This window comes from Anolis sagrei, chromosome X (assembly GCF_037176765.1).
Source record: "Anolis sagrei isolate rAnoSag1 chromosome X, rAnoSag1.mat, whole genome shotgun sequence".
Taxonomy (NCBI): domain Eukaryota; kingdom Metazoa; phylum Chordata; class Lepidosauria; order Squamata; family Dactyloidae; genus Anolis; species Anolis sagrei.
The window spans coordinates 12,263,761-12,273,844 of NC_090034.1; positions in this window are offsets into that span (position 1 = coordinate 12,263,761).

Genomic DNA, 10,084 nt, shown 5'->3' on the forward strand with positions numbered 1-10,084 from the left:
GCTGTACTACAAATCCCATTGACTGGTTAGGTATGGTAACCCCATCAATGCTGTACTACAAATCCCATTGGCTGGTTGGGTATGGTAACCCCATCAATGCTGTACTACAAATCCCATTGACTGGTTGGGTATGGTAACCCCATCAATGCTGTGCTACAAATCCCATTGACTGGTTGGGTATGGCAACCCCATCAATGCTGTACTACAAATCCCATTGGCTGGTTGGGTATGGCAACCCCATCAATGCTGTACTACAAATCCCATTGACTGGTTGGGTATGGCAACCCCATCAATGCTGTACTACAAATCCCATTGACTGGTTGGGTATGGCAACCCCATCAATGCTGTACTACAAATCCCATTGACTGGTTGGGTATGGTAACCCCATCAATGCTGTACTACAAATCCCATTGGCTGGTTGGGTATTGTAACCCCATCAATGCTGTACTACAAATCCCATTGGCTGGTTGGGTATGGCAACCCCATCAATGCTGTACTACAAAACCCATTGACTGGTTGGGTATGGTAACCCCATCAATGCTGTACTACAAATCCCATTGGCTGGTTGGGTATGGTAACCCCATCAATGCTGTACTACAAATCCCATTGACTGATTGGGTATGGTAATCCCATCAATTCTGTACTACAAATCCCATTGACTGGATGATGGTTTGACAGGATGGCCCACGAGGTCTCTTCCAACTCTTATGATTCTTCAAGTGGGCCCCAAATGGGGAGAGTTTGCACCTCTCATGTTCAGATTCCACCTGAACATGAGAAGGAACTTCCTAACGGCGAGAGCTGTTCAGCAGTGGAACTCTCTGCCCCGGAGTGTGATGGAGACTCCATCTTTGGAGGTTTTTAAGCAGAGGCTGGAGGGCCATCTGCCGGGGGGGGGGGGGGGGGGGGTTGAATGCGATTTTTCTGCTTCTTGGCAGAATGAGCTTAAACGGCTGGGGGGGGGGGTGGAAAGGGCTTGAGGCTGTTAGGAATTGTGGGACTTGAAGTCCAAAACACCTGCAGGGCCCAAGTTTGCCCATATCTGCTATACACATACACACACATAAATATACATACATGCACACACACATATCCTTCTGGTCAGGGAGGAATCAAAGCTCCTTGCTTGAGCGGTGATGGCATGATCATCAGCATAGATGAAACTCTGCCACTCCTGGCAGTGGCTGGTCATTTGTGTAAATGATCAGCACTGGGTAGGAATGTATAACTTAAGCAACAGGGGGAAGGAAAGGGCCTGAAGTTGTTAGGAATTGTGGGAATTGGAGTCCAAAATACCTTGAGGGCCCAAGTTTGTCCATACCTGATATGCACATACACACACACATAAATATACATACATGCACACACACGCACATCCTTCTGGTTGGGGAGGAATCAAAGCTTGCTTGAGTGGTGATGGCACAATCATCAGCATAGATGAAACTATCACCTCTGGCAATGGGTGGTCATTTGTTTAAATACAGGAACACAAATATATAGTTTAAGCAGCTGAGGGGATAAGGGAAAAGGCCTGAGGCTGTTAGGAAATGTGGGAGTTGAAGTCCAAAACACCTGGAGGGAAGGCCCAGGTTTGCCCAGGCCTGGCATAGATGGACCCCAAATTGGTCACCAGAGTCCAAATTGGAGAAGGTTCCTGTCCTTTTAAATGGCAGAGGAGAGGGATTGTATGGCCACTCGCTAAACAAAAGGCAACATTTGTGAAATTCCCTTTTCTACCCAAAGGAGAGCCTTCACTCTGGGAAATTGGCCCATTTCTATCCTTGCGACATCCCTGCAAAGTGAGCCAGGTACTAATGTTAATGGTGTAACATTAGAAAATGTTGACCATTTCCGCTCCCTTGGCAGCCACCTCGCCACAAAAGTCAACATTGACACTGAAATACAATACCACCTGAACTCTGTGAGTGCAGCATTTTTCCAAATGGAGCAGAGAGTGTTTGAGGACTAGGACATCTGTAGGGATACCAAGGTGCTTGTTTATAAAGCTATTGCCCTCCCAACTCTACTATACGCCTGTGAGATGTGGACTGTCTACAGAAGTCACATGCAACTCCTAGAACGATTCCATCAGCATTGCCTCCGAAAAATCCTACAAATCTTCTGGGAAGATGGGGATAAATGACAGCATGCTGGAAGAAGCGAAGACCACCAGCATTGAAGCGATGCTCCTCTGCCATCAACTCCGCTGGACCAGCCACGTCATCCGGATGCCCAACCAGCAGTTGCTCTACTCCGAACTCAAGAATGGAAAACAGAATGTTGTTGGGCAGGAAAAGAGATTTAAAGATGGGCTCAAAGCCAACCTTAAACATTCTGGCATATTCACTGAGAACTGGGAAGCCTGGCCCTTGAGTGCTCCAGCTGGAGGTCAGCTGTGACCAGCAGTGCTGTAGAATTTGAAGAGGCACGAATGGAGGGCGAACTTAAGAACGGAAAACGGAATGTTGTTGGGCAGGAAAAGAGATTTAAAGATGGGCTCAAAGCCAACCTTAAAAACTCTGGCATAGACACTGAGAGCTGGGAAGCCCTGGCCCTTGAGCGCTCCAGCTGGAGGTCAGCTGTGACAAGCAGTGCTGTAGAATGGAGGGCGAAAGAGAGGAATGTGCCAAAAGGAAGGTGCATCAAGCCAACCCCGACCGGGACCACCTTCCACCTGGAAACGAATGCCCTCACTGCGGGAGAAGATGCAGATCAAGAATAGGACTCCACAGTCACCTACGGACCCACCACCAGTACACCGATCTTGGAAGACTATCCTACTTGGCCAACGAGGGATCGCCTAAGTAAGTAAGGGCCAGGGACGTAGTTGGTCAACATCTCCTTGGATAGTTGTTTGCCGCCCAGTTTGAATGCCTCGATAGTCGTCTCTTCCTTCGATTGGTGCTCATTAATCAGGCCAGCAGGGCATCTCCCTCCGGCCGGCTGCCCAGGTGAGAAGAATAAGCCCTCATCAAATATGCATGCGGCACCTGCTGGCTCTGCTCTCGCGGCAGATGGGGCGCCGGAGAAGCATCGCCGCCGGAGCTGACAAAGGCCCCTGGAAACACCATTTTGGGGGTGCAAAAGGGACCTCATGTTCCCCAAAAAGGATTTGGGCATGGCCCAATTGGCATAGGAGCCGAACCGAAGGGGCCCCGGTCCAGGTGAGTGGAAAATGACACCTAATCCATCTCCCTTGAAGGTCAGCCGCCTTGCCTCCGAGGAGGCAGCGATGCCCTCGTTTCCTCCAAGGTGGGGCATCTTCAAAGTGGGGTTTATCCTTCTTCTATAATGTATATAATGTCTAATATATGTAAATAATGTCTCATATTTTGCATTCGAGGAGGAAGGAGAAGTCTGGCTGTTGTTGTCCAGGCCTCGTTCTGTCTCTAAGTAGGAAAACCTGGCTCTAAATCTCCCTTTTTTGCAAACTTTCCCCATTTGGGACCTTCTGCAAGAATCAGAGAGACCTGGTGGGCCATCCAGTCCAACCCCATTCGGCCAAGAAGCAGGAAAATCACATTCAAAGCACCCCCGACAGATGGCCATCCAGCCTCTAATTAAAAACTTCCAAAGAAGGAGCCTCCACCAGTCTCCAGGGCAGAGAGTTCCACTGCTGAACGGCTCTCACAACCAGGAAGTTCTTCCTAATGTTCAGGAGGAATCTCCTTCCTTTGCTGTAGTTTGAAGCCATTGTTCCACATCCTAGTCTCCAGGGCAGTGGAAAGCAAGCTTGCTCCCTCCTCCCTAGGACTTTCCCTCATATCTTGATCCATGGCCCTCATCATGTCTCCTCTCAGCCTTGTCTTCTGCAGGCTAAACATGCCCGGCTCTTTAAGCCGCTCCTCATAGGGCTTGGGAAGGGCCAAGTATGAGGAACCTCATAGGGCTCCTCATAGGACTTGGAAAGGGCAAAGTGTGAATCCTCTGGCAATCCAAGGTTTTATGGATTCAGCCCATGCAAACAGTGTCTTTCTGGGTATATCTTCCTGCCACCTTTCTTGTTTTTGTGTTGCCAGGGCTCGCCATCCACTCTACTTTCTGGTATTAAAATGACCCAAAGTAAAGTGGGAAAGGAGTGACATTGCCTTTGAATTCCAAAGGGATGTTTCCAAAAGCTCAGCCAAAATGTTAAAATAATAATAGTTATTATTATTATTATTATTATAATTAGTAGTAGTAGTAGTAGTAGTAGTAGTAGGTACACAACAACACAGCAAACAAGATCAATATTCTGGCTGTTGTATTGGATCACACGTCGGACCATTCCCAAGTGTCTAGGACTGTGTGATGTATCAGCAAATAATGCGTGCAGATCCGAGTAGGGTGGCCTTTTGCAGCTGGTTTTAAGGTTTCGGTCCATACAAATGGTGTCTTTCTGGATGTATCTTCCTGCCACCTTTCTGGTTGGTTTTGTGTTGCCAGGGCTCAAAGTAAAGTGGGAAAGGAACGACATTGCCTTTGGATGCCAAAGCCATGTTTCCCAAAGCTCAGCTGAAATGTTAAAATAATAATAATAATAGTTGTTGTTGTTGTTGTTTGATACACAGCAATATGAGTACACAGCAAACAAGATCACTCCGCTGGCTTTTGAATTGAATCACGCATTGGACACTTCCCAAGTGTCGAGGACTGTGATGTATTGGCAAATAATGCGTGCAGATCCGAGTAGGGTGGCCTTTTGCAGCTGACAGGTGGTAATTTTGTCATTGCTGATTGTTTTTAAGGTCAGGCCAAGGTCTTTAGGCACTGCACCCAGTGTGCCGATCACCACTGGCACCCCCTTGACTGGCTTGTGCCAGAGTCTTTGCAGTTCAAGCTTTAAATCTTTGTATCGTGTCAGCTTTTCCAGTTGCTGTCGCCTGGGATTGCAACATCGATCCATACCTTGTTTTTTGTCCACAATCTATTATTATTATTATTATTATTATTATTATCATTATTATTATCATTATTATTAAAATGGTTGCAGGGCTACAAATGTGGAAAGAAAGAAAAACAAAAGGTGAAGAGTTCCTCTCTTCTTGTTTAGTGTGCCAAAGTAGCAATTGTGCAAAGGCTCCAAATGGGCACCTATGGAGGGGCTTATGTGTCCGTTTTGTGCTCGGAGTGGCAGCGATTGTGGGTCCCTTATCTCTGTTGAACACAGTCAGGGAAACCACAGCAACCAGCTCCAATGACAGGCGTCACAGCCGTCTTCTCTTTTCTTTTGTCTTTCCAAAATCTCGTTGAATCCCAACAAGCAGAGACCTACTGAGCAAACGCTTAGCTTGCCTTTTTTGGCTAAATGACCTTACCGAAACGAGGGTGCACATGAGATTCACATCATACAATGTTCTTAGTGCGTGGCCAAAGGTGAAACTGCTTCAGGAGCTCCTCTTTGGGGGACCTCATCTCTGATTTAATGCTATGCAACCCTGAGATGTGTAGTTAGCTTTTGTGTGTGTGTGTGTGTGTGTGTGTGTGTGTGTGTGTGTGTGTCAGGAGCGACTTGAGAAAAAGCAAGTCGCTTCTGGTGTTGCCCAGGGGACACCCAGATGTTTTACCATCCTGTGGAAGGCTTCTCTCATGTCCCTGCATGGGAAGCTGGAGCTTACAGAAGGGAGCTAACCCCGCTACCTAGATTCAAACCGCCAGCCTTTCAAGTCAGTAGTCCTGCCAGCACATTGTGCTGCAGGGGGCTCTTATAGTTTGCTGAGGCATCAGCATCCTTTGGGAGAGAAGGCTCAAGGCCTTGTCAAACTACATGTTTCTAACCATTGGAGGGAAAGGAAGTGGCCTACGGCTGTTAGGAATTATGGGAATAGAAGTCCAAAACACCAAGTTTGCCCAAGTCTGGTCTACAATGTAGACACTGCTTGAGCTGCCCTGGCTCAATGCTATGGAGTCCTGGGAGTTGTAGTTTTGCAAGGTCCACAGAGTGCTGGTTGCCTCAGCAAAAGACAAATCCCATGGCTTCACTTTCAAGCAACCAAGAAAGAAGGGATTTTGTACTGAGGACAAGGAGCTGCCCCATTGTCTTCTTTGTTTGTCATCCACTAGCCTTGACGCAGGCACTTTCTTTGGCAACGTGGAAGCTGGCGTTGGCAGGGATTCAAAAAGGGCACCTGTCCGAAGGGAAGCCACCGTTGTCATGGGTTTCAATGCATAGCATCCGTTGTGTCACTGAGACAGATGCGAGCATCAGCCTGGAAGAGAGCGCATCCTTTCCTCTGCATTTCAGAGTTTGGACAGTTGGGCCCAATATTTCAGGCAGGTCTCGGCTTTTGTGCCAGTTGAACTGAATCCTGGACATCCCAAAGAGCATCTTTTCTAAGTTTGCAGAGGTGGCACCAATATTTCAGGTAGGTATTGGCTTCTGTGCCAGCTTGATTGGAGGCTGGCCATCGAAAAGGGCATCGGATGTGCTCTTCTCCCCATTTCTGAGCTTGGAAAAGTGTCTGCAAAGTTTCAGGCAGGTCTTGATTCGTGTGTCAACTTGGTTGGCCATTGAAAATGGCATCGAAAGAGGCATTGAGGGTCTCTTCTCCTTTTTTTGAGCTTGGACAGGTAGCTCTAATGGTTGAGTCCGGAGTTGGATTCTGTGCCAACTGAGCTGATTGCTGGCCATTGAAAAGGGCACCCAAAAGGGCATCTTTCCCCTCCCATTTTTGTGCTGGGCCCATGTTTCAGGCAAGTCTTGGCTTCTATACCAGCTTGGTTGGAAGTTGCAGCTTGGTTGGAAGTTGGCCTTTGAAAAGGGCATCAGAGGTTCTCTTCTCACCATTTCCGAGCTTGGAAAGTCATCTGTAATGTTTCTGGCAGGTCTTGATAAGTGTGTCATCTTGGTTGGAGGTTGGCCATTGAAAATGGCATCACATTGAGGGTCTCTTGAATCCTATTTCTGAGCTTGGACAGGTAGCTGTAATAGTTGAGGCTAGTGTTGGATTCTGTGCCAACTGAGCTGATTGCTGGCTATTGAAAAGGGCTCCCAAAAGGGCATCTTTCCCCTCCCCTTATTGAGTTTGGACAGGTGTGCCCAATGTTTCAGGCAGGTTCCGGCTTTTGTGCCAGTTGAATTGAGACCTGGACATCCCAAAGAGCATAATTTCTAAGTTTGCAGAGGTGGCACCAATATTTCAGGTAGGTCTTGGCTTCTGTGCCAGCTTGATTGGAGGTTGGCCATTGAAAAGGGCCATCAGAGGTGCTCTTCTCACCATTTCTGAGCTTTTATAATAAGTCTTTAATGTTTCTGGCAGGTTTTGGTTAGTGTGTCATCTCAGTTGGAGGTTGCCTATTGAAAATGCCATTATAAAGGACATATTGGGTCTCTTGAATCCTATTTCTGAGCCTGGATAGATAGCTATAATGTTTGAGGCTGGTGCTAGATCCTGTACCAACTGAGTTGGTTGCTGGCCATTGAAAAAGGCATCAAAAGGGCATTGGGTGTGCTTTTCTCACCATTTCTCAGCTTGGAAAGGTGTCTGCAATGTTTCAAGTAGGTATTGGCTTCTAGTTTGGAGGTTGGTCTTTGGAAATGACATCAAAAAGGATATTGGGGATGCTTTCCTACTATTTGAACAGGTAGCTGTAATGGTTAAGGCTGGTGCTGAATTCTGTGTCAACTGAGTTGGTTGCTGCCCATTGAAAAGGGAATTCGGGGAGCTCTTCCCACTGTTTCTAAGCTTAGAAAGACATCTGTATTGTTTCAGGAAGGTATTGGCTTCAAATTTGGAGGTTAGTCTTTAGAAATTGCATCAAAAAGAGTATTGGGTGTGCTTTTCCTACCATTTGGACAGGTAGCTGTAATGGTTGAAACCGGTGCTGGATTCTGTGCCAACTGAGTTGGTTGCTGGCCATTGAAAAGGGCACCCAAAAGGGCATCTTTCCCCTCCCATTTGCACAGGTGGCTTCCAAAAGGTTCAGGCAAATCTTGACATAGGGACTGGCTATCAAAAAGGGCTCTTTTCCTCCCCATTTCTGAGTTCATCCAGGTGACTTATGTTGGATTCTGTCCGACTAGGTTGGGGTTGAAAATTGCATCGAAAAAGGGCATTGGGGGTGCTTCCCCCCCCCCTATTTCCGAGCTTGGAAAGGTATCTGCAATGCTTCAAGTAGGTCTTGGCTTCTATGTCAACTTGGTTGGAGGCTGGCCTTTGAAAACACCACTAAAAAAGCATTGAGGATCTCTTTTTCTGCATTTATGAGCTTGGACAGGTGGCTGCAATGTTTTGCATAGGTCTGGGCTCTTATGCCAGCTAAGTATGGAGCTGGGCATCAAAAAGAGCATTGGGGAGCTCCCCACCATCACCATTTCCAATTTTACATAGTTGGCACCAATGTTTCTGGAAAGTTTGGTTCTTTGCACCAACCAGTTTGGGGACTGAGTTTTGGAAAAGACATTATAAAGGAGGGGAGATGGCACGTTTGGAGACCGGTCCAAAGCCAGGTGAGATGCTTCCAAAAGGGAAGTGTTGTTGGAGCTCAGCCTCTGATTGTGTTTCAGGATCAGGGTGCTTTGGATGTGGAGAATGATGTCAATGAGTTTCAAGATGATTTTCAAGATGGCAATGGTTTGGTCAGTGATATTGATGCAGAGAATGATGAGGAGATCCCAGTTCAAAGTGTAGTTTCCCATGAGAATGTCCCTGAGGGGTGTGGGGATGATGGTGTGCTCTCTGAATTGTTACCAGAGAGTTCCCATTATAGGGAACATGAAAACAGTTTGGCACCTGGCCCAGCTGCAGAAATTAATGAGCAAATAGACAGGAGGAAATCAATCAAAGCAGGAGAGCCGGACAGTGGCTTCGGCGTTCTTCCAGGTTCCGAGAGAAAAAGATAAGAAATTCTCAGCTACAGTGAATCCAATTTCTGGGTGCTAGAGACATAGCTAACGAGGAGATAAAAGTCCCAAGTACAGGATATGTAGTCAGATGAAGCATCGTTTGGAATCAAGTCAAGATCTTGACCCTGTCTGCTTGGAAAATTCACGTTTTAAGTGCATTTGTTTCATGGTTTTGATTCTTGGATTTTGTGCTTCTATATTCATGCCTTGGATTCATGTTTCCTGATTTCTTGCATTTTATTTGGGAAGTTTTGACTTTGTTTTTATAGACTTTGCTGGACTATTACCCTGGACTACTTTGTTCCTGCTTATCTTCCTACCTAATTGGATTTACCTATTTCTTTAGAGTGCTTTTTTTACTTTACTGCTTTTTAATTATCTTCAATAAAAGGATTGTTTCCCTATCCAACGGTGTGGTGTTTAAAGTCAGAGGGCTTTTCCTGTCCTGGAGTGCGACAAGTGGAGGATGCGGGCATGAAACCATTGTCACCTCAAATACAAATTCTGTCCCCAATAAAAACCCCAATGAGTTTCAAGGATTTCAACCTGGATCTCCTGATCCAGACTCAAACTGACTCAAAGTAATATTGGGTTGTTGTAGGTTTTTCCAGGCTATATGGCCATGTTCTAGAGGCATTTTCTCCTGACGTTTCGCCTGCATCTATGGCAAGCATCCTCAGAGGTAGTGAGGTCTGTTGGAAGTAGGAAAATGGTTTTATATATCCGTGGAATGACCAGGGTGGGACAAAGGACCTTTGTCTGCTGGAGCTAGGTGTGAAGGTTTCAACTACCACCTTGATTAGCATTTAATGGCTTGGAAGTGCCTGGGGGGAATCTTTTGTTGAGAGTGATTCGATGTGCCTGATTGTCTGCTAATATTGTCTGCTAAGAGCTGCGTTGCGTCAATAAATTCATGTTGCTGACACTAGATGTCCCTCCTTGCCATACGAACAAGGCTGTTCCCTAACAAATGGATTGGGAGCCTTAAATACGTCCCTTCTGCTGTCTCCTTTTGCCCAAATCCCTTTCATTAATAACACCATTACTATGTGTCTTCCCTGGTTTTGTGTAGGGACCCATTCTAAAAAGTGCAGGAGCTGTTGTTGTTTTCTTTTAGAAAGATAGGAATTAGAGACCCCCACAAAGTACCGCAATGAGACTGTTGGATTTCCCAACTCTGCATTTTATTATCTACTGATTTTGGGGGCCAAGGAAACAGTCTGGGGGTGACTAAAGGTGTGCGCATGTTCCTTTACCTGC